We start from the raw sequence: 23,286 nt of genomic DNA, 5'->3' as shown, positions 1-23,286 counted from the left end.
TGTCATTTCCCGTACATTGCACTAAGTGTCATTTCTGAAAGGAAAAAAAGTATTTTAAAACCGGACTTGCGGCTATAATGAATTGTCGGCTCTGGCAATTCAGAGCGAATTCATATAAAAAAAAAAAAATAGCATGGGGGTCCCCCCAAATTCCATTACCAGGCCCTTCAGGTCTGGAATGGATATTAAGGGGAACCCCGCCGTCAACTTAAAAAAATGACGTGGGGTTCCCCCCAATATCCATTCCAGACCCTTCAGGTCTGGTGTGGATTTTAGGGGAACTCCACCCCGAATAAAAATGGCGTGGAGTTCCCCGAAAAAATCACACCAGACCCCTTATCCGAGCACGTTAACCTGGCTGGCCGCAGAAAAGAGGGGGGGACAGAGTGCGGCCCCCCCCTATTCTGAACCGTACATGCCACATGCCCTCAACATAGGGAGGATGTCCCCATGTTGATGGGGACAAGGGCCTCATCCCCACAACCCTTGCCCGGTGGTTGTGGGGGTCTGCGGGCAGGGGGCTTATCAGATTCTGGAAGACCCCTTTAACAAAGAAGACCCCAAGATCCTGGCCCCCCCCTATGTGAATTGGTAATGGGGGCATGGGGTAATGGGGATCCATCCATCCAGAGCGCAGCATCGCCGACCTTCTCTCACCGCTGGACACCGCCCAGCGAATGACGCGCTGTGGCTTTGACATTTCTTATATAGGGGAGGCGGGGCCACCCGTCACGTGACCCCGCCCCCTCTGACGCACCCTCTGCTATGTTACTGGGTAAGCCCAGTCTTCCCCCTTCCTGGGCTTCCCCAGTGACGTAGCAGAGGGTGCGTCAGAGGGTGCGGGGTCATGTGATGGGTGACCCCGCCTCCCCTATATAAGAAATGTCACAGCTTCAGCCGCGTCATTCGCTGGGCTGTGTCTAGCGGTGAGAGGAGGTCGGCGATGCTGCGCTCTGGATGGATGGATCTTCTCATCGCTGGACCGGAGATCACCCGCACCCGTCGCTGGATAAAGACAACATTGGAGCAGAAAGCCGGGACCGAGAGTGGATTATCACCGCTGGATTATTATTATTTTTTTTATTAATAAAGGACTTTTTTCTACGATGTTTGTGTGTTTTTTCCAACTATTTACACTTCCTTTGTGAAATGGTAGGGGTACAATGTACCCCATTACCAATTCACATAGGGGGGGGAAGGATCTGGGGGTGCCCTTTGTTAAAGGGGTCTTCCAGATTCTGATAAGCCCCCCGCCTGCAGACCCCCACAACCACCTGGCAAGGGTTGTGGGGATGAGGCCCTTGTCCCCATCAACATGGGGACATCCTCCCCATGTTGAGGGCATGTGGCCTGGTACAGTTCAGGAGAGGGGGGGCCACACTCTGTCCCCCCCCTGTTTTCTGCGGCCGGCCAGGTTAACGTGCTCGGATAAGGGGTCTGGTGTGAATTTTTGGGGGAACTCCACGCCATTTTTTTTTTAAATTTGGGGTGGAGTTCCCCTTAAAATCCACACCAGACCTGAAGGGTCTGGAATGGATATTTGGGGGGAACCCCACGTAATTTTTTTTTTAATTGACGGCGGGGTTCCCCTTAATATTCATTCCAGACCTGAAGGGCCTGGTAATGGAATTTGGGGGGACCCCTACGCAATTTTTTTATTTTTTATGAATGAATTCTCTCTGAATTGCCAGAGCCGACAATTCATTATAGCCGCAAGTCCGGTTTTAAAAGACTTGTTTTCCTTTCAGAAATGACACTTTGTGCAGGGACAGTTCTATGTACTGGAAACATGCGCTATTTCACATGCTAACTTTACACCCCCCCCTAGGTACCAAATTTTAAGTAATATTTCACTTTTATTGTTTCACTTTTAGCATTATTAAATACACTGCTCCCGAAAAAACGTCCGTTTTTAAAACTTTTTTTTGCATTGATACATGTCCCCTGGGACAGGACCCAGGTCCCCAAATACTTTTTAGGACAATAACTTGCATATTAGCCTTTAAAATTAGCACTTTAGATTTAAAATGTTCGAGTCCCATAGACTTTAACGGGGTTCTAAAGTTCACACGAACATTTGGTGTGTTCGCAAGTTCTGGTGTGAACCGAACAAGGGGGTGTTCGGCTCATCCCTAATCACGGATAAACCTAAAGGCATTATATCAAGGCTTTATAAGATATTACTGGCAGTGGACGAACTGGAGCTGCCTCCATTTTAAAAAAATGGGACCGGGAGTTAGGAACACAGAAGGATAATATCACAGTAGGAACATTTTTAAAACTGACCTACTCCTCGGCCGTGGACAATAGGACCACAGAAATAAATTATAAGTGTATAGCAGGCTGGTATGCAACACCAGATAAACTGAGCAAATTTAAAGGGGGACAGTCGGCTGACTGCTGGCGGGGCTGCAAGCACAATGGCCCACCTATGGTGGGAATGCCCAAAAGTTCTGTTATTTTTTTTTTAGATTTGATAAAAGAAATTACCAAGAGGGAGATAAAAATGACCCGTAGATAGTACTTTTTCATGGAGGTGAGAAAACCCTGATACAAAGAAACCCTGATACCACATTTGTTAAACATGGCCAAAAGGTTGATCCCAAAAAAATGGCAGGAGGTGGAGTGCCCATCTATATGGGAGTGGATCGACTCAGTAGAAGAGACGTATAACATGGAAGGCTTGAAGAACAGTATCGAGGTGGGAAAAATAGGGAAAAAAAAGATGGGGAAAGGAAAAGAAAAAGAAAAAGAAGGAAAAGAAAAAAAAGGTGGAGGAAAAAAAAGAAAAAAAACCCCACAAATGATGAGAAACTGTAGCAGAGACGATATAAGCTAATAAACTGTGAGCAAGTCTCTTGTTCTTGGTGAAGTCTGAAGTGGGGGGGGGGGGGGAATCTGTAGAGCCACCTTGTGGCTGTCATTTTACAATAGCCAGGGCTCCAAGTAGTTAATCACAAAATATATGTACTGTATAGTTTTAAAAATTGCTGTGCACCGCTATAGTGTTTTTGACTTGAAGAAAAGGTGGCAACCCTAACAAAAACTCTTGGTGTGTTGTGGTCACACCCCCTTGCTCCATACAGGGTCCACCCAGTGTGTGCTAGAAGCTCACATCAGGTAAAGACCACAACGGTATAGGTACAGACAAGAAGTTCTGAGTGAGAGGTGAGTCAGGAGGATGTAGAGAGTAGACATTGCTGGAAGTGGCAGCAGAAGAGAGCCCTTACTGAGTGGAGGAGAAGATGTATGACGGTTCATTGGGAGAGTTGCTGATTATCTAAATTGCCTTACATATTCTATCCTGAATTTGAGATTGGATGAGAGGAGGTTACACAGTGTCCTGTAGCAAGATTTTATACACCAAAAAGTGCTGCCAGACTTTTGTGGTCTTTACCTGAGGTGAGCTGCAAAGACACACAGGGTGGACTCTGGATGGTGCAAGGGATTGTGACCACAACACACCAATAGGTAGATTCAGAAAGAGTTAGGCCGGCTTATCTACAGATAAGCCGACCTAACTCTGAATCTGCACCGACCTATGTTTAAGTGTATTCTCTAACAGAGATACACTTAAACATATCTAAGATACGACAGCTTGCGCCGTCCTATCTTAGATTGCAATGTTGCTGATGGCCGCTAGATGGCGCTTCCATTGTGGCCGGCGTAGATTATGTAAATCAGGGTATACGCCGATTCACGAACGAACGCCAGGCCGACGCAGTACTTTTACGCCGTTTGCGTAAGAGATAGGCCGCCTAAAATTAGAGCTAGGCTCTAGTGGAATAGTAATGTTAAGTATGTCCGCCGTTCCCGCCGCGAAATTCTGAATTTACAGCGGTGTAGCCTAAACAGGCTAGGCTACGCCGCCCTAAAGTTATTCCAATGTACCTGAATCTACCTACAAGAGTTTTTGTGTTAATTTTGCACTTGGATCATCACTCAGTTTGTCTCACATTCTTCTATTAACTGGTATTCTCTTATATGTGCACAGCTTCTTAAAACGGACTCTATAATTTCAATGTATTAACCACTTGACCACTGGGCACTTAAACCCCTCTTCCTAAACAGACCAATTTTCAGCTTTCAGTGCTCTCACATAGGGATGAGCCGAAAACCCCGCGGTTCGGTTCGCATCCAGAACATGCGAACAAACCAAAAGTTCACGCGAACATTCGAACACTGTTAAAGTCTATGGGACTCGAACGTGAGAAATTAAAAGTGCTAATTTTAAAGGCTAATGTGCAAGTTATTGTCCTAAAAAGTGTTTGGGGAGCCGGGTCCTGCCCCAGGGAACATGTATCAATACAAAAAAAAGTTTTAAAAACGTCAGTTTTTTCGGGAGCAGTGATTTTAATAATGCTTAAAGTGAAACAATAAAAGTGAAATATTCCTTTAAATTTCGTACCTGGGGGGGGTGTGTATAGTATGCCTGTAAAGTGGCGCGTGTTTCCCATGCTTAGAACTGTCCCTGCACAAAATGTCTTTTTTGAAGGAAAAAAAGTAATTTAAAAGTACTTGCCAGGTCCTGGCAATACAGAGAAAAGTCATTGAAAAAAACGGCAGTGGTCCCCCTAGTCCATTACCAGGCCCTTTGGGTCTGGTATGAATATTAAGGGGAACCCCTGCTGTTTTTTTCAGTGGCCCAGATTCAAGAAGCACTTGCGCCCGCGCAACCATAGTTGCGCGGCGCAAGTGCTTACTTGCTCCGGTGTAACGAGTGCTCCTGATTCAGGAACCTCGTTACACCGACTGCAGCCTAGGATGTGACAAACATAAGCCTCCTTATGCCTTCACATCCCAGGCTGCATTCTTGCGTTGGCCGCTAGGGGGCGCGGCCTTTGTGATCGGCGTATAGTATGCAAATTGCATACTACCACCGATTCACAAAAGTTGCGCGGGCCCTGCGTACGCAAGGTACGGAGTTTCCGTACGGCGCCTTTAGCATAAGGCTGCTCCTGCTAATAGCAGGCGCAGCCAATGCTAAAGTATAGCTGCGCCTCCCGCCCGTGAAATTAAAATTTCACGTCGTTTACGTAAGTGAACCGTGAATGGCGCTGGACGCCATTCACGTTCACTTAGAAGCAAATGACGTCCTTGCAACGTCATTTGCCGCAATGCACGTCGGGAAAGTTTCCCGACGGAGCATGCGCTGTTCGCTCGGCGCGGGAGCGCGCCTAATTTAAATGATTCCCGCCCCCGGCGGGATCATTTACATTAGGCAGCCTTGCGCCCGGCTGTTTAGCATATTGCCCGCGCAATTTACGGAGCAACTGCTCCGTGAATCGCGGGCAAAGCGCAATATTTGCGTGGGCGCAGAGAAAAAAATTTGCTCTTTGCCCACGCAAATATTGCGCGATTCTACCTGAATCTGGGCCAATGACTTTTATCTGTATTGCCGGGACCTGAGTAATTTTAAATTGATTTTTTTCCTTCACAAATGAAATTTTGTGCAGGGAACCAATTTTTTTATTTATTTTTTAAATGGGCGGAGTCCTCCCAAAAATCCATACCAGGCCCTTATCCGAGCATGCAACCTGGCAGGCCGCAGGAAAAGAGGGGGGGTCGAGAGAATGCCCCCCTCCTGAACCGTACCAGGCCACATGCCCTTAACATGGGGAGGATGTCCATCCCCACAACCCTTGCCCGGTGTTTGTGGGGGTCTGCGGGTGGGGGGCTTATCAAAATCTGGAAGCCCCGTTTAACAAAGGGGAACTCCAGATCCCGGGCTCCCCCTATGTTAATTGGTAATAGGGTATATTGTACCCTTACCATTTCACAAAAAAAAGGATATACTGCAATAGAGGATAAAATCACAAAGTAAAATCTGTCTGTATAATTGCTATTCTCAAATATTAGCCTGGGCATTGGTGTATATATCATCAGGAGAATAGATTGACTTTTTTCACAGTGATAAAACTATAATGCCTCGTACACACGATTGCGATTCCCGAAGAGAAAAGTGCGATGTGAGCTTTTTGTTGCGAATTCTGACCGTGTGTATGCTTCATCGCACTTTTTCTGTCAGAATTCCGGCCAAGAAAAGATTGAGATGCTATAGGACCCCATACCCATAAAATAAAGCTCACCTCTCAGTACTGCGTGTTGTGAAGTTTTTCGTCCAGAGGTCATGGAAAGGCCACCGCCTTCATGTGGCCAGCCCTCACGCACAAGGTGTGTGCAGATGAAGGGAGGGGTTGAGGTACAGTCGCAAACGTTTGCGTTTTCTGATGTCATATCTTGCTCCCCCCACCAATTCTCTTTTCTCTTCCAGCCCTTCCAGATCAGACCCTCAAATCATAGTCCAGAACGACACAGACCTTGCCAGGCCACAACAGCACTCATCATCAAGATCTAGACGAGACTCTCCGTCTGGAAATCACCACCTGAGGAGATGTTCCCATTCCTCCTCCAGACACCGCTCCCACCGCAATGACAGCCGATCTGATCGCAGAGCCTGCTGGGGATGTGGTACACGAGTCCCGGAGGGCAAGTCCTTATGCGACCGTTGTTATGCCCAAGCGGTTGGGGAAAAAGAGACAGAAAATCTGCGTATAGAGTCTCTTGTGAAGTGGGTGGTGCAACAATCCTAGAAGGAAATGGATACATCCCACACACGGAGTCAGTCTGCCACCACTCTGTCTGGCTCCCTGGCTGATGAGGCCCATGAGGATCTGGGCCCTTCCCAGCTCTGTTTCCTCGCCTGAATCTTCTGATGGCGAGTTGGGAGGGGATGAAGAAAGTGGAGGCTTCGACTTCTCCCTAGTTTCTCAGCTAATTAAAGCAATTAAGGAGGCCCTTATGTGGGAAGACCCTTCCACTCCCCCAGCGAAACAGAAAACATTTTTTAAACAACTGGGGAAAGAGCGGCCAAGCTTTCCGCTCTTGGCTGAATTGAAGGGCATTTTTGATGAGGAATGGAGCAAAGTGGACAGGAAGTCTTCCATGACAAATAAAACCTCCAGGTTATATAATTTCAAGGTGGATGAAGTGAAGTACCTGGAAAACATTCCTCTTGTAGATGCAGCGGTAATGCGTCTGGCCAAAACACGTGACTCTCCCTTTGGATGATGTGGTTTCCTTCAAGGATGGTCTTGACAGAAGGATAGATCAGGACCTCAAGAGGATCTTGCCGACACAGCTTGTAAACCTGCCTTGGCCCTAGCAGCCATGTCCAAGGCTATGGAAGCATGGAAGAAGAATGTAGGTATTTCAGAAGAACTGGCTAGAAGTTAGGCAGGTGTGGACCTGAAACTGGCGGTAGCCTTCCTGGGGGAACTCAAATCATGCTGTCCTCAGTTACGGCTAAGCGGGACTTAGCAAACCAAGCAAACCTGGTGCAAGATTCCTTTCAAGGGGTCTTCACTATTTAGCAACAAATTAGACAATGCCATATCTAAGGCCACGGGCGGAAAATCGGGCTTCCTTCCCCAGAACAGACGTCTGCTTGGTCGGAAGAAACCCCAGTACAGAAGGCACAGTCTGGAGCATTTGAGAGAAGCACGCTTCTTCAAGCCTGGCCGGGATTTCAGAAGAAGCTGGAGTAAAGGACAAGTGTCCTTTCGCAAGCCCGCCAAGAGTCAGGCGTCCAGTGGTTGTGAGCCGGCTAAGTCTTTTTGAGGTCGCGCTCGCCCAGACGGGTCGGGTGGGGGCTCGTTTGCCCCTCTCCCGGGATGTCTCGATCTCTGACTACTGGGTCGTCAAGACGTTCTCACAAGGTCATGCATGGTCCTTCTCCAGCATTCCTCCCCCCAGATTTGTCTCCACTCTACTACCGCGTGCTGAGGAACAGAAGCAGGGTCTACTTTCCTACTTGGACTTGCTGAAATCCCAGGGCGCAGTGGTTTGCGGCCCAAAGTATGAACAGTTCCTCCTTTTCTTGGTTCAAAAGAAAAGCGGCGTCTGGCGCTCGGTGATAGACTTGATGTACCTGAACAAATTTATAAAGGCACAGAAAGTTCAAAATGGAGACTCTATCAACCATTTAGCAAGCCATACAGCCAGGCGACTGGCTGATTTCGATCAACTTAAAGGATGCTTATTTTCACGTGCCAGTGGCAAAGGAGCTTCTCAAATACCTCTGGTTCCAAGTCGGGCAAGAGCATCTGCAATTCATCTGCCTGCCCTACGGGCTAACGATTTCACCCCAAGTTTTCTTAAAAGTCCTTTTGGCTGTAGTGGCCCTCATCAGGCTGAAGGGGGTACGTCTTTATCATTATTTAGACCAGGGCTCAAAATATCAAGTCCTGAGCTACTAGCCAGGCCTCAAGAGTTACTCGCCACCAGTTGCCCCACCTAATTCATACACTGCCCTGCGCCTAATTGCACCCGTAAATACGCCCTCTTAGATTATCTCACGGAATGACAATGTTTTATGCAGAATCAAGTTACAAAATTAAATATTACCAACAACAACTTTAACAAAATGGGACAGGGCACTGGGGACAGACCAGAGGGACAGGGCACTGGGGGCAGACCAGAGGGACAGGGCACTGGGGGCAGACCAGAGGGACAGGGCACTAGAGCTGGGTCTCTTCCCCATTCTCTTGCTGTCTCCTCTGCAACTCCCATCCATCCTCTCTCTCTCTCCCATTCATCTCATCATCAGGAGCCTGTGTGTGCGGCTCCACGCTTGCATGTCCCCACTTCCCCCTTATATTCAGGCTGGCAGAGAGGAGAGGAGCTGCAGCACAGCGGGAGGGAGTACAATCCAGCGCTGAGATCCACACAACTGCACAGCCATTGACACCATAGCACAGCGCACACTGACAGCGCACAGCACACATTGAGACCAGTCTGTTCACAGTGCTCAGGCTAAACTGTTGGACACTTACATAGAGCACAAGGAGAAGAAAACTGCACAAACTAGAAGGCTGCCGCTCTCATGTCAGGGCAACTTTCAGTGAGCGCTCCACCGGAGTGGTAATTTTGGCAATCCTCCACCTCACTCATTACTTTCTGCTCTCCAGCTACATTGGTCGGGGCCCAGGGGAGGGGGGCAGGCTCAGAGAGGTCATACTGTTGGGTCCCATGGCTTAATGAGAATTGTAAGTAGAGCACCTGTGTACTGCTCTGCCTGTGCGCGGCTCACCAGACTACTTTTCCCGAGCATGCACCTTTCCTCTTCGGCCGCCAATCTCATCGGGACTCTAAGTGTAGGCACAGATTGGAGGGAGATTGGTCATGCAGCCCTGTCATCACTCGCCCCCAGCTTAAATCCACTCGCCAAATGCTAGTAGGCGAGTGGAAATTTTGAGGGCTGATTTAGACGATCTCCTTGTTCTGTTTTAGGACAGGGAACAGCTGCTGATGCACAGAGAACATGTGATCTTAACCCTATCCAGTTTTGGATGGCTCCTAAACATGGAAAAAAGCCACCTGGATCCAGCCCAACGTATAATATATCTAGGGGCTCAGTTTGATACAGTGGAGAACACCATCTCTCTCCAGGTGGAGAAAATTCCAGTGATTCAGGAGAGGATTTCCCGGGCCCTAAACGCCCCACATCTGAAAGCATCACAATGCCTAAAGATTATTGGCATGATGGTCTCCACGACCCCCATGGTCAAGTAGGCTCTGGGCCCTTTCCAGTCAGGATTCAGGAGACAAGAATCAACTTATCCACATATCCGCAACAATGAGGAACAGCCTCTTCTGGTGGCTCCAGCACAAGAACCTGCAAAACTGCCACTTCATTGCCCCATCTCTTGGGTCACAGTCACGACCGACGCCAGCGGTTCTGGCTGGGGGGCCCTCTGTGGACCGAACCTGGCCCAAGGCAAATGGGACACTCGCCTCAGAAACCCATGTTTGAATGTCCTGGAACTTCGGGCGGCTTGGTGTGCCCTCCAATCCTTCTCTCGGCTTCTGAAAGGAGAATCAGTGTTGTTAAGGATGGACAACACCACAGTAGTCTCCTATGTGAAAAGGCAAGGGGGTACTCTGAGTTCCACACTTCGAGAAGTCGAACCTCTCATGACGTGGGCCCAGAAAAATCTGGCTGGCATCTCGGCAGTTTTCGTTCCCGGAGTCCAGAACTCTCAAGCAGACTTCCTTTCACGCACTCAATTAGACAACAACGAGTGGTCCCTCCACGTGCAGTTGTTCAAATGGATTTTGTCCCTGGGAGTCAGTCCCGAAGTGGATCTATTTGCTTCCCTCTGCAATTTCAAAGTAGAGAAGTTCTACACTCGGGGCCAGTGCAGCCAGGCATTCGGAACGGATGCCATGACGGATCGATGGAGGTTCAGGAGGGCGTATGCCTTTCCCCTTCTCCCGATTATCCTCAAGTTCCTGTGGAGGCTCCAAGCGGAAGCAGTCGAAGTAGTGATGGTGGCCCCCTACTGGCCAAACAGGCCTTGGTTTCCACTCCTGATCCAGCTGAGCTACCAGGATCCAGTAACTCTTCCTCTCAGGCCAGACCTTCTTTCTGAAGGGTCACTCCTACACCCTTGTCCTGCTCTGATGAGACTGACGGTCTGGTTCTTGAGAGGGAGAGGCTGGAATTCCTCGGGTGCGCGTCAAGAGTGATTTCCACCCTTATGAGCTCAAAAAGAACAAGCACAAATAAGGTTTATGGGAGAATCTGGGCCAAATTTGTCTAATTCTCCTCTGCTTCGGGCAGGTCCTTCAGAAATCCAGGATTTCAAGACTTTCTAATTTTCCTTCAAACTGGACTAGACCTATCCTTATCTGTCAGGTCTCTTAGAGTTCAAGTTTTTAGCCTTGTTGGCTTTCTCTGGGACCTCATGGGCAGTCCATCCCTTAGTTTGGCAATTCTTCCATGGGGCGTCAAGAATTAAGCCCCAAAAGAGGCCAAGATTTCCCAAGTGGGATCTTCCCCTCGTTCTAGACTCACTGACTGGACTACCACGGGGCCCTCCCCGCTTTCCAATAAAAACTTTTCAGCAAAAGTAGCTGTAACAGAACTATGTATTTCAGAAGATGGGACATTACTGACAGTTCATTGCAGAAGATACTGGACACATTACAAGTGGTTTATTTTGTCCTGACTAGGTCAATAGGACAATGACCCTTCAATGCTTAGCTCAGGCTATTGAAATGCTTAGTGGAGCCGGCTTGTGAAATACCTTGTTATTGTGTTCTGCAGGTTAATAGCTGTTGTCAGAGACGGGACGTCTCTGGGAGACAATTACCTCCACTAAATGACTTTTAGAATGTGATTGAAGTTCATTGTATGTGTATTGTATAGTGGGGAATTGCAGACGAGACGCCTAGTCACCTTGTCAGGCTAAATGATAGATAATTGGCTCATGTTAATTATTCTGATTGCAAGGGGGTTGGATGTTCCAAACTCTGTATAAAAGTGTGCTGTGTACTTGAAAATAAAGAGTTCTACTTGACCCTTCAAAACGTAGCCTTGTCTCGTTCTTGAAAGGGCATTCTATTGGATTATTATTCTGCCCTTGTTACAGCTGAACCTGACTCTCTCTCTCTCTCTCTGGGTCTCGTGGATGGGATTATACCGGCTTTACTTGCAGACAGCAACTTGCCAGGGAAAAGGACGTCTCCAACGGCTGATACCCTCTCACTACCTGGGTAGCCGTTACATTGGTTGGCAGCGGTGGGATGGTCCTTTTATCCAAAGAGCAAGTGCTGAATGGAGTCCCAGTACGCCAGGCTGAAAAGACCCACACTAAAAGATTTATTGGAGAGTCGTGGTAGGAGTGCCAGTAACAGACCACGGAGGGAGCTGATAGCTGACCTGCTGGAGCTGGACGAAATGGATGGATCCATGGAAGGAACTGAGCCCCTTGCACCTGTCAGCGAGGAAGATGTAATTACTGGTATTGTACAGCGGAGATTATCCTTGTATCCAGAAACATCCGTGGAACTAATAAACCAGCTGTTCCGGGAAGCAAGGGAGGAGATACAAACTAAGAGGGGACAAGAACTGGAACTGGTAAGAGCTAGACAGCCCATTACACATGCAGTTCCTACTCCCCCACCCGCTGCTACAGGAAAGAAAATACTGAAATAGATGGATATTTGGCTGATTTTGTGAGGCAGTGCTCACTACACCAAGTACCACCAGACCAATGGGTCACTATTTTGTCTGGGAAATTGTCGGGCAAAGCCAATGAAGCCTTTCGGGCTCTTGCTCCAGAGGATATTTTACAATATCAGCAAGTTAAAAAGGCGCTGCTAACCCGATATGCCGTAACCCCAGAAGCCTACCGCCGTCGCTTCCGGGAGTCCAAGAAGAAAGCTGTGGACTCCCACATGGAATGGGCCAACCAGTTACAAAGGGTGGCATCCCATTGGGTCCAAGGGTGCAAGGCCAACACCGGGGAGGAAGCATTGCAACTGTTCCTAATGGAACATTTCTTCCAAGACCTGGCCGCAGACATACAAGACTGGGTACGAGATCGCTGTCCCGCTAACTTAAACGAGGCGGCTCGGCTAGCAGATGAGTACGCGGAAACAAGGAAAGTAAGCCAGGGTACTACACGGCTGGCTCATAAGGTAGAACCGCGTACTCCAACCGTCACCCCACGCCCAGAGTTTCGGGCTCCAGTCCCACCAGGACCACCATGTCCTCAGGGGCCTAACAACTACCCCCGGGATTCATCTAGGGTGACGTGCCATAACTGCAGCAACACGGGACATATTGCTCGTTATTGCCCTTTGAGAGCTACAAATAACAACTGGAGACGCCCAACACCCAACACAGAGGTCACTTCATCACGTCCCTCTGCGGCCCACTGCCTAGAGACCGAGGGGGGCCCTGAGGAATGTCTGGGAATTTTGTATGAGGCAGACCCAATACAAGCTGCCTCTCCAGATAACCGTCAGCATCACCGTCAGGAGGTATGGGTGAATGGACAAGTAGCACAAGGACTAAGAGATACCGGGGCTACTATCACTTTGATTCAAAAACATCTGGTAAAGCCAGAGAACGTGTCTACTCGCACAGTTGCAGTCCGGGTCGCAGGGGGTGCTGTATTTCGCTTACCCACTGCCCGGGTGCACTTAGACTGGGGAGTCGGGTCAGGAAAGACCACAGTTGGCATCATGGACAACCTACCTGCCGAGGTTGTGCTGGGCAACGACATTGGCCCTCTGACTTTGGCTTATTTACCTACACCTGATGCTGCTTGTCCCGTGACCACCCGCTCACAGACCCGTATCACAGATGATCCTACAACAGGCCGAGAGACCCAGGTAAGCCAAGAACCGACATTTAACCCCACTACGGTAGAGAGACCCATAGCTTGGGACACCCCAGAGGAATTTGGGAGGGAAACTAGGGAGGACCCCACCCTCCAAAAGTATAGAGAATTAGCAGACAGAGGGGATGAGCGGGAACGTTTTATATGGGATGGTGACAGGTTATACAGATTGACCGAAGGCAGAAAGAGAGGCGGTGTCCCTTCGCAAAAGCACCAACTAGTGGTACCCAGAAAGTACCGGTTGGAACTTCTCCGAATCGGCCACGACATTCCGTTGGCAGGGCACCTAGGGGGTAACCGCACCACCTACAGGATCACCCAGACCTTCTTTTGGCCGGGGATCTCGAAGGATGTGCGACGTTACTGCAGCACTTGTGACGTATGCCAACGGGTAGGAAAAAGAGGGGATCACCCTAAAGCTTGACTGTCCCCTATGCCCGTGATCGAGGAACCGTTTAGCAGGGTAGCAGTCGACCTAGTGGGACCTCTATCTAACCCCAGTCCCTCTGGTAAGAAATATATTCGTACCGTAGTGGACTATGCTACCCGCCAGAGTGGGGTTTCCTCAGGGCCCCCCTCTTATGGAAGGTCTGCGGTATTAAGACCCTGCTTAGTTCACCATACCACCCTCAGACTAACGGTCTCTGTGAACGCTTTAATGGTACCCTCAAGCAATTGCTGCGGACCTTTACGGCGGAATACAGAGACTGGGAGCGATTTTTGCCGCACCTCTTGTTTGCCTATCGAGAGGTACCGCAGGAATCCACAGGGTTCTCTCCCTTCGAGCTGCTCTATGGACGGAGAGTGCGAGGCCCCCTCGACCTCATCCGGGAGCACTGGGAGGGCGAGACAGAACATGAAGGTGTCCCCATCGTGCCATATGTGCTGGAAATGCGGAACCGCATGGAACATTTAGCTCGGATGGCACGGGACCATCTCCAGGCGGCCCAGGGACGACAGAAACACTGGTACGATCAGGGCGCCCGCCAGAGAATGTGGGCCAGAAGGTGCTGGTGCTTAGGCCTGTCAAAGGGAATAAGCTCCAGACCTCATGGCAGGGCCCTTACAAAGTAGTAGCACAAGTCTGCGATACTACATATGTAATTGCCAGCAGCCAAGACGAAAGGATCCAGAAATCCTTTCATGTAAACTTATTGAAAGAGTATCAAGAAAGACCAGAGGATGTAGCAGCCATATGTATTCCAGCCACTGAAGACCCTGACAGCTTACCCATCCCAGATCTATTAGCCGACTCGGAACCTAAGACTCTGCTCAATACGATACAGCTAGGGGAGCGGTTACCTCCCGCAGAAAAGGGACAGATGCGACAATTGCTAACTGAGAAAGGGCTGACATTTTCCCAGGAGCCCGGGTACACTCCCTTAGCGACTCACTACGTAGAGACCCCAGGACAAACCCCTCTCAGACAGACTCCCTACAGAATCCCTGAGGCAGTAAAAGAGCAGATGAGGAAGGAAATACAAGAAATGTTAAGATTATAGAACCATCTGACAGCCCCTGGGCCTCGCTCGTTGTCCTAGTACCCAAAAAGGATGGAACAACCTGATTCTGTGTCGATTACCGATGCCTCAATGACAAAACCGTGACAGATGCCTACCCCATGCCCCGAGTAGACGAGCTATTAGATCGTATTGCCAGGGGACGTTATCTGACCACAATCGATTTGTGCAAAGGGTATTGGCAGATTCCCCTGGCCAAGGAGGCTATCCCTAAGTCGGCATTTGTCACCCCATTTGGCTTATACCAGTTCAAGGTCATGCCATTTGGGATGAAGAACGCCCCAGCCACATTTCAGCGCTTAGTTGACCCTCTCCTTGATGGCTTCCAGGATTTCGCTTGCGCGTACCTGGATGACATTGCGATCTATAGTGAGACTTGGGGGGATCACTTGAGGCATGTTGAGGCTGTACTGGATCAAATTAGGGCCGCAGGCCTAACCCTGAAACCAGAAAAATGTAATTTCGGGATGGCAGAAGTCCAGTACTTGGGACACAGAGTGGGGTGTGGGAAACAACGACCAGAACCCGCTAAGGTTGAGGCTGTAGTCAATTGACCCCCCACACTAAGACCCATGTACTGGCATTCTTAGGGACAGCAGGGTATTACAGAACATTTGTCCCTGACTATAGTACCATTGCTAAACCTTTGACAGATTTGACCAAAAAGAATTTGCAGAGAGTAGTCCTGTGGTCTCCCGCCTGTGAAACAGCATTCCAAACCTTAAAACAAGCATTGATCAACGCACCTGTTCTATCTTCCCCCTGTCCCTAACAAAAGATTTGTCGTTCATACAGATGCGTCCATGTACGGACTGGGCGCAGTTCTAATCCAGATTGGGGAGGATGGAGGGGGACACCCTGTCGCATACCTGAGTAGAAAATTATTACCCAGGGAAGTGAGCTATGCGACAGTGGAAAAGGAATGCTTAGCCCTGGTTTGGGCTTTAAAGAAGCTCACACCCTACCTGTATGGTCAGGAATTCACCCTGATCACGGACCATAACCCACTAGTATGGCTGAACCGGGTAGCTGGGGAAAATGGGCGCTTGCTAAGATGGAGCTTGGCCCTACAACCCTACAATTTTTCTATCCAATACCGCCCTGGCAGATTCAATGGGAATGCCGACGGACTGTCCAGGCAAACTGAACTTTTACCCTAACAGCAGACTGGACATCCCCAAGTTGACCCGAAAAGGATCAATCCGGGTCTGCCGGAGTGGTCCACAAAAGGGGAGCAGTGTAACAGAACTATGTATTTCAGAAGATGGGACATTACTGACAGTTCATTGCAGAAGATACTGGACACATTACAAGTGGTTTATTTTGTCCTGACCAGGTCAATAGGACAATGACCCTTCAATGCTTAGCTCAGGCTATTGAAATGCTAAGTGGAGCCGGCTTGTGAAATACCTTGTTATTGTGTTCTGCAGGTTAATAGCTGTTGTCAGAGACGGGACGTCTCTGGGAGATAATTACCTCCACTAAATGACTTTTAGAATGTGATTGAAGTTCATTGTATGTGTATTGTATAGTGGGGAATTGCAGACGAGACGCCTAGTCACCTCGTCAGGCTAAATGATAGATAATTGGCTCATGTTAATTATTCTGATTGCAAGGGGGTTGGATGTTCCAAATTCTGTATAAAAGTGTGCTGTGTACTTGAAAATAAAGAGTTCTACTTGACCCTTCAAAACGTAGCCTTGTCTCGTTCTTGAAAGGGCATTCTATTGGATTATTATTCTGCCCTTGTTACAGCTGAACCTTTCTGGATCTCGTGGATGGGATTATACTGGCTTTACTTGCAGACAGCAACTTGCCAGGGAAAAGGACGTCTCCAACGGCTGATACCCTCTCACTACCTGGGTAGCCGTTACAGTAGCCTTCTTAGTAACCATCACTTTGGCTAAGAGGGTTTCTGAGATTGGGTCACTGGGTCATGAAGAACCCTTTCTGACGTTTTTCCCGGATCGGGTAGTCCTTAACCCTATGTTGGGCTCAAACCCCGAAAGTGACTTCAGTATTCCATGAGAACCAGGAAATCGTTCTACCTACCTACCTTCCGGACCCCCGAGTCCAATGAAACTCATCCTTTGGATATAGACAAAACTCTGAAAGAATGTCTACAGATTACTTCTCCCTTCAGATGTTCTGACCATCTGTTCATATTGCATTCAGGCAGCAGTAAAGGGAAAAAAGCTTCAACCAAGACAATTGCATCCTGGATTGTCCAGACCATCCAGCAAGCATATTGCTATTATTATTATTATACAGGATTTATATAGCGCCAACAGTTTACGATAGGGTTGTCCCGATACCACTTTTTTAGGACTGAGTACAAGTACCGATACTTTTTTTTATGTACTCGCCGATACCGAATACCGATACTTTTTTTAAATGTGTCCCCAAATGCAGCCATGTCCCCCCACATATTCCGCCATGTCCCCCCACATATTCCGCCATGTCCCCCACATATTCCAGCCATGTCCCCCACATATTCCAGCCATGTCCCCCCACATATTCCGCCATGTCCCCCCACATATTCCAGCCATGTCCCCCCACATATTCCAGCCATATCCCCCCACATATTCCAGCCATGTCCCCCCACATATTCCAGCCATGTCCCCCCACATATTCCAGCCATGTCCCCCGACATATTCCAGCCATGTCCCCCACATATTCCAGCCATGTCCCCCACATATTCCAGCCAAGAAACTAGTATTTTCAGAAGGGAAGTCAGTAAAAGCAGACTGGCTTTGCAGTGCAGTAATGCAACACACATTGGCGCACTTTGTACGTATTAATGTTTGCACTGACATTTTTTTAATGGCTCCCCAATGCACTAAAGGAACACACCTGCTGCATAGTAATACACTTGGTAATCATACACTTTGATTTTTACTATATGAATTTGTGATTGTTATTATTCGAGTTACTCGAATGATAACAATCACAATTTCAAATAGTAAAAATCAAAGTGTATAATTACCAAATATTACCATGCAGCAAGTGTGTTCCTTTAGTGCATTGGGGAGCCATTAAAAAAATGTCAGTGCAAACATTATTACTATTAATGTTTACACTGACATTTTTTTTAATGGCTGCCCAATGCACTAAAGGAACACACTTGCTGCATGGTAATATTTGGTACAGTAATTATACACTTTGATTTTTACTATTTTAAATTGTGATTGTTATCATTCGAGTAGTGAGCCATTTTACAAGTGTGTGTGGTGTGTGTCTGTGTGTTAAACTTGCCTAAACAGCGGCGCTGGCTCCTCTTGGTACAGCTCTCTATGCTCCCCCATCAGTTCCACGATGATCCCCTCCCGGCGTGAGTGACGTCACGCCGCCAGGACGAGCACTGGACTGGCCTGGACTGTAGGGGGAGTGAGCGATCATCTATTGGCTGGCCGGAAAATAGGGGCGGAAGCGGAGCGTAAGGAAAACAAATGACTGACTTGATATGCCGCTGTCCCGCTGACATACATGACAGAGAGACAGTGACAATCGCAGGTGCGAGAGGCGGCCGCGGCTAAATGTGTGTCACTGATTCCAGGGGGGGGGGGGCGAACGCCCAAGCTTGTCCTATGGAGCGGACGCCGTGCGGGGAACATTTAAGCTTTTGTTTGAATAGCTGTATCCGCGCCGCGTATAGACACTCCCCCTTGCTCTGGATCCGTCCAATCCCGCGCAAGGGGGAGTGTCTATACGCAGCGGGGATACAGCCATTCAAACGAAAGCTGTAATGTTCCCTGCACGCTGATTAACGGCGGCGGCTTTGCGGTTTGCGGCGGCGGCTTTGCGGTTTGCGGCGACGGGTTTGCAGCGACGGGGGGGAAGTATTCTATTTCGGTATCGGGGGTATTAGTGGGAGTACGAGTACTCCCGCAAATACTCGGTATCGGTCCCGATACCGATACTGGTATCGGTATCGGGACAACCCTAGTTTACGAAGTGCTTTACAATATAAAAGGGAGACAATACAGTTACAATACAATAAAATACAAGAGGATTAAGAGGGCCCTGCTCAGAAGAGCTTACAATCTAATAGGGTGGGGCAGGTGGTACAAAAGGTTGTAACTGTGGAGAATGAGCTGATGGAAGTGGTAAAAGATTAGTTGGAGACGTGATAGGCTTCTCTGAAGAGGTGAGTTTTCAGGGATCACCTGAAGGTAGCAAGAGTAGGGGATAGCCGGACAGATTGAGGAGTGAGTTCCAGAGGATGGGAGAGGCTCTGGAGAAATCCTGGAGACGAGCATGGGAGGAGTAGACGAGAGAGCTTGACAGTAGGTCTTGAGAAGAGCAGAGAGGACGGTTTGGGATATGTTTGGAGACAAGATTGGTAATGTAGCTCGGGGCAGAGTTGTGGATGGCTCTGTAGGTTGTGGTTAGTGTAACAGGATGACCTGTGACCCCCAGAGACTTTGTGAGGGTGGGGGATACTCCTGTGCCAGCGGCCCTAAGAACTCTTGGGTCTAAGTTCACCCTGTGCCCCTTTTGGGCATAGGGTGGCTAATCATAATTCATGTATTACATGAGATGGGACATTAATAATAAATCATGTTTGCAGGATGTCTTGAGATATCACAAGTTGTTGGCTATTCAATGTGGTGACTCATTCTATGATTAGCCCTGACTAGTGACATGCTAATTGAGTCAGGGCCTGGAAGACATTTCATTGTCCTTGTGAAAGGTGTTAATTGCATAGACTCCTAAAATATTCCATTAACCATTGTGTAAGGCTGTAGAGGTGTTAATCCAGGTCTGCTCCCAGACCTCTAATTATGTATGCTAAATACTGTTTATGTGTGATAACACTGTCTAAAGCCTAGTGATGCTCAGAGGTGTGAATAGGTGTCAAGCTGTATGCGAAGACAGAACGTCTGTCTAGGTATGTGGGTTGAAGAGATCATTGTGTGATGGTGTTTTGTTTGTTATGCTGTTAATGAAGGAATGTGCAGTGATGAGATCATGGATAATTATAGGCCGGCGCCGACACGTCTAGAATGTTTAGTAAATAGCCTTAGTGTGTGATTAGGGGGGTGGAGATCTCATTGTCCCTTTGAATACTGTCACATGGTCGTACTGTATATAAGACTGAGAAGAAACCATTAAAATTGTATTACATTTGGAACAAGTACAGAGCTGTGTCTCGTCTTGATTCTGGAAAAATGGGATGCCTGCTGATTTGTCTGTGTGTCAGATGAGCTGTCGTGGATGTGATGGAAGGTCGTAAACGGTGGTGACCGTTACAGTGGTGGCTAGCAGCAGGATAATTTCATCGCTTAAAGGACGGCTACAAGGACACAGGACGATGGAGACGCTGTATGAACGGCTGAAGCTCTCTTCCCTCAAGGACTTACTGGAGAGCCGGGGCAGATCGGCCTGCAATCGTAAGAGAAGGGACATTATTACAGAGCTTGTCCAAATGGATAGAGCTGAAAGGCCCAGCATAACGGACAGGACACCCGATGAAGAGTTTTTTGACCGGGCTGTTAGACGTGGACTGGCACAGTATGGACCTAATCCTCCACCGGAGATCATAGACCGGGTTATAGTGGCTGTGGATGCCACTTGGCTACAGCAAAGAGGTGCTGCAGCAGCAGAAGTCACAGCAGCACCAACTGAAGAGAGGGGAAAGGTACAGATGCCAGTCACCATGAAAGTGGAGTTCCAGGGAGCCGGGGCAATTGGCCCCTCTCCCCAGCAACAAGCTGTGGTGGTAAAGCGTTTACTCCCAGCTGAATCTCTGACGGCAGGGCAGGATGCTACTGGCTGCTGCACACAACTGCAGCTTGAGCTGACATCGGGGGATGGGACTGTGGTCTCCCCCCAAAGCGACCCAGCAGAAGGGCTGGCAACGGAGCAGAGTGCCACAAGTCTCTGCTCTCAACTAGCAGGAGAGGGAGTTTCTGTGGGAGTGGATGGGACTGTGGTCTCCACTCAAAGCGACCCAGCAGAAGAGCTGGCAACAGAGCAGAGTGCCACAAGTCTCTGCTCTCACCTAGCAGGAGAGGGAGTTCCTGGGGCAGTGGATGGGACTGTGGTCTCCGCTGACACAACCCCAGAAAATGGTGCGTCACCGAGACAGGAGGATGTCGGCTTGGCTTTGCAAGCATCGGGGGATTTTCACCTACCAGTGGATGGGACTTCAGTCTCCACTGGTATACCCCAGGGATGGGGGCCAGTTGGCCCCGATCCTCAACAACATGATGGACTGAGCCCAGTCACCCTGTCTTCTCTCCAGCGGCTGAAAGGACTCCAGGGAGAAGGGCCAGTCCAGGCCTCTCCCCAGCGGCAGGCAGGTTCTCTGAGAGAGACAGAGGTTGGCGGGGTGAGTAATGCTCTGTTTGGAGCAATTTATTTGGGGTACGGTATGGATACCAGCATTGGAGGACTGGATCTACTGACTGACTTCGGAGTCAACCCGTTCGGGGTCTCCACCTGTGTCAGTCTCCCACCGAAAGGGGAGAGATGTAAAAGGATGACCCGTGACCCCCAGAGACTTTTTGAGGATGGGGGATACTCCTGTGCCAGCGGCCCTAAGAACTCTTGGGTCTAAGTTCACCCTCTGCCCCTTTTGGGCATAGGGTGGCTAGCCATAATTCATGTATTACATGAGATGGGACATTAATAATAAATCATGTTTGCAGGATGTCTTGAGATATCACAAGTTGTTGGCTATTCAATGTGGTGACTCATTCTATGATTAGCCCTGACTAGTGACATGCTAATTGAGTCAGGTCCTGGAAGACATTTCATTGTCCTTGTGAAAGGTGTTAATTGCATAGACTCCTAAGATATTCCATTAACCATTGTGTAAGGCTGTAGAGGTGTTAATCCAGGTCTGCTCCCAGACCTCTAATTGTGTATGCTAAATACTGTTTATGTGTGATAATACTGTCTAAAGCCTAGTGATGCTCAGAGGTGTGAATAGGTGTCAAGCTGTATGCGAAAAAAAGAACGTCTGTCTAGGGATGTGGGTTGAAGAGATCATTGTGTGATGGTGTTTTGTTTGTTATGCTGTTAATGAAGGAATGTGCAGTGATGAGATCATGATAATTATAGGCCGGTGCCGACACATCTAGAATGTTTAGTAATTAGCCTTAGCGTGTGATTAGGGGGGTGGAGATCTCACTGTCCCTTTGAATACTGTCACATGGTTGTACTGTATATAAGACTGAGAAGAAACCATTAAAATTGTATTACATTTGGAACAAGTACAGAGCTGTGTCTCGTCTTGATTCTGGAAAAATGGGATGCCTGCTGATTTGTCTGTGTGTCAGATGAGCTGTCGTGGATGTGATGGAAGGTCGTAAATGGTGGTGACCGTTACAGTTAGTATTTAGAATTTAAGCATATAGGGCTAAGGGCTTGGCTCCTCCACAGGCGGTTACAGCGTACTCCACCAGAGGGATGGCAGCGTCTTGGGCAGCGGCCCGACATGTGGCTCCAGACATCATTTGTAAAGCAGCCTCCTGGGCCACTATCAATACATTTATGTCCATTTACTGTGCAGAGCCTGCATCACTGTCTTCTGTGAACTTTGGTTTGAAAATCCTGTCAGTTGACAGGACAAATTTAAATAATTTTCTGTTCAGCATACTCTCCTGTGTGGTTTGGCTAGTTATTTCCCACACGTAGGCTGTCATTGAGTCTGTCAGGAAAATGAAAAATGTATTATCAAATACTTACCGTAATATTCCTTTCCTGATGGACTCCATGGCAGACGGAGTTCCCATCCTAAGCGCATGCTCAGAATCAAGTACAAGACAGAAGCGCTATGTTTGGTAAAACTAGTGTTCATAATGGAGATAGCACATTTGTCATGCTGTAAATTATTGGATCTTTAAATGCAGAGCGTTCTTTTGATCTTTTGATCTTTATAATGCTAGAATAAATAATTTGTTTTGCTGCTGATATTCACAAAGTTCTGACAAACGTATTTCTTTATTATTTCTTGTGATCTCATGAATAATCGTTTTCTTTTTTAAAGCCATATCTTCATAATAATGTTTAGAATTTATTTTTATTGTCATCTCCCCCCCCCCTTTTTTTAATCCAGATCTCCATTTTTTGGGATTATTTTTTTTTCTAGTGCTCTCCTAAATCCTTTTTTTTTCTTTTTTATGTTTTTATGTGTCATGTTACCACAACAACATTATTATCTTGTATGTTTAACCTCATGGAGGTTGGTGTTGGTGTCCCTTTTTAATTTGACATTGTATTTTTGAAATGTACCTGTCTACTCACAAACAAACTGTCCTTTTTTAAGAAAAAAACACATAGTCAAGTATTTACTGAAAAAATAACCATTTATTCTGGTTCTTAAAGAAAATAAAGAGGAAGGCAACGACAAATAAACTGCTGGAACTTGTGAAGCCTTTGTACCCCAGGGTAGACATCACATTTTTGGAAAAGCAAATTGGAAGCTTGAGAAGCCCATATAATAGGGAGCACAATCTGGTCATGGACTCCCAGAAATCAGGAACAGCAGCAGATGACATATATGTCCCCAGTCTGTGGTACTACAACAGCCTGCCTCTTCTGTCAGACCAGACTGAACACAGGCC

The 23,286-nt window shown here is 48.0% G+C and overlaps 1 protein-coding gene across 3 annotated transcripts in view; it reads left to right on the top strand.

Annotated features, from left to right (window-relative positions):
* STING1 (stimulator of interferon response cGAMP interactor 1) overlaps positions 1 to 23,286 on the top strand; it is a 476,559-nt gene that overhangs the window by 225,775 nt on the left and 227,498 nt on the right. The gene's annotated exons all lie outside the window — the stretch shown is intronic.

This window comes from Rana temporaria, chromosome 3 (assembly GCF_905171775.1).
Source record: "Rana temporaria chromosome 3, aRanTem1.1, whole genome shotgun sequence".
Lineage (NCBI taxonomy): Eukaryota > Metazoa > Chordata > Amphibia > Anura > Ranidae > Rana > Rana temporaria.
The sequence above is the reverse complement of the archived record's forward strand: the minus strand, read 5'-3'. Positions and strand labels throughout refer to the sequence as shown.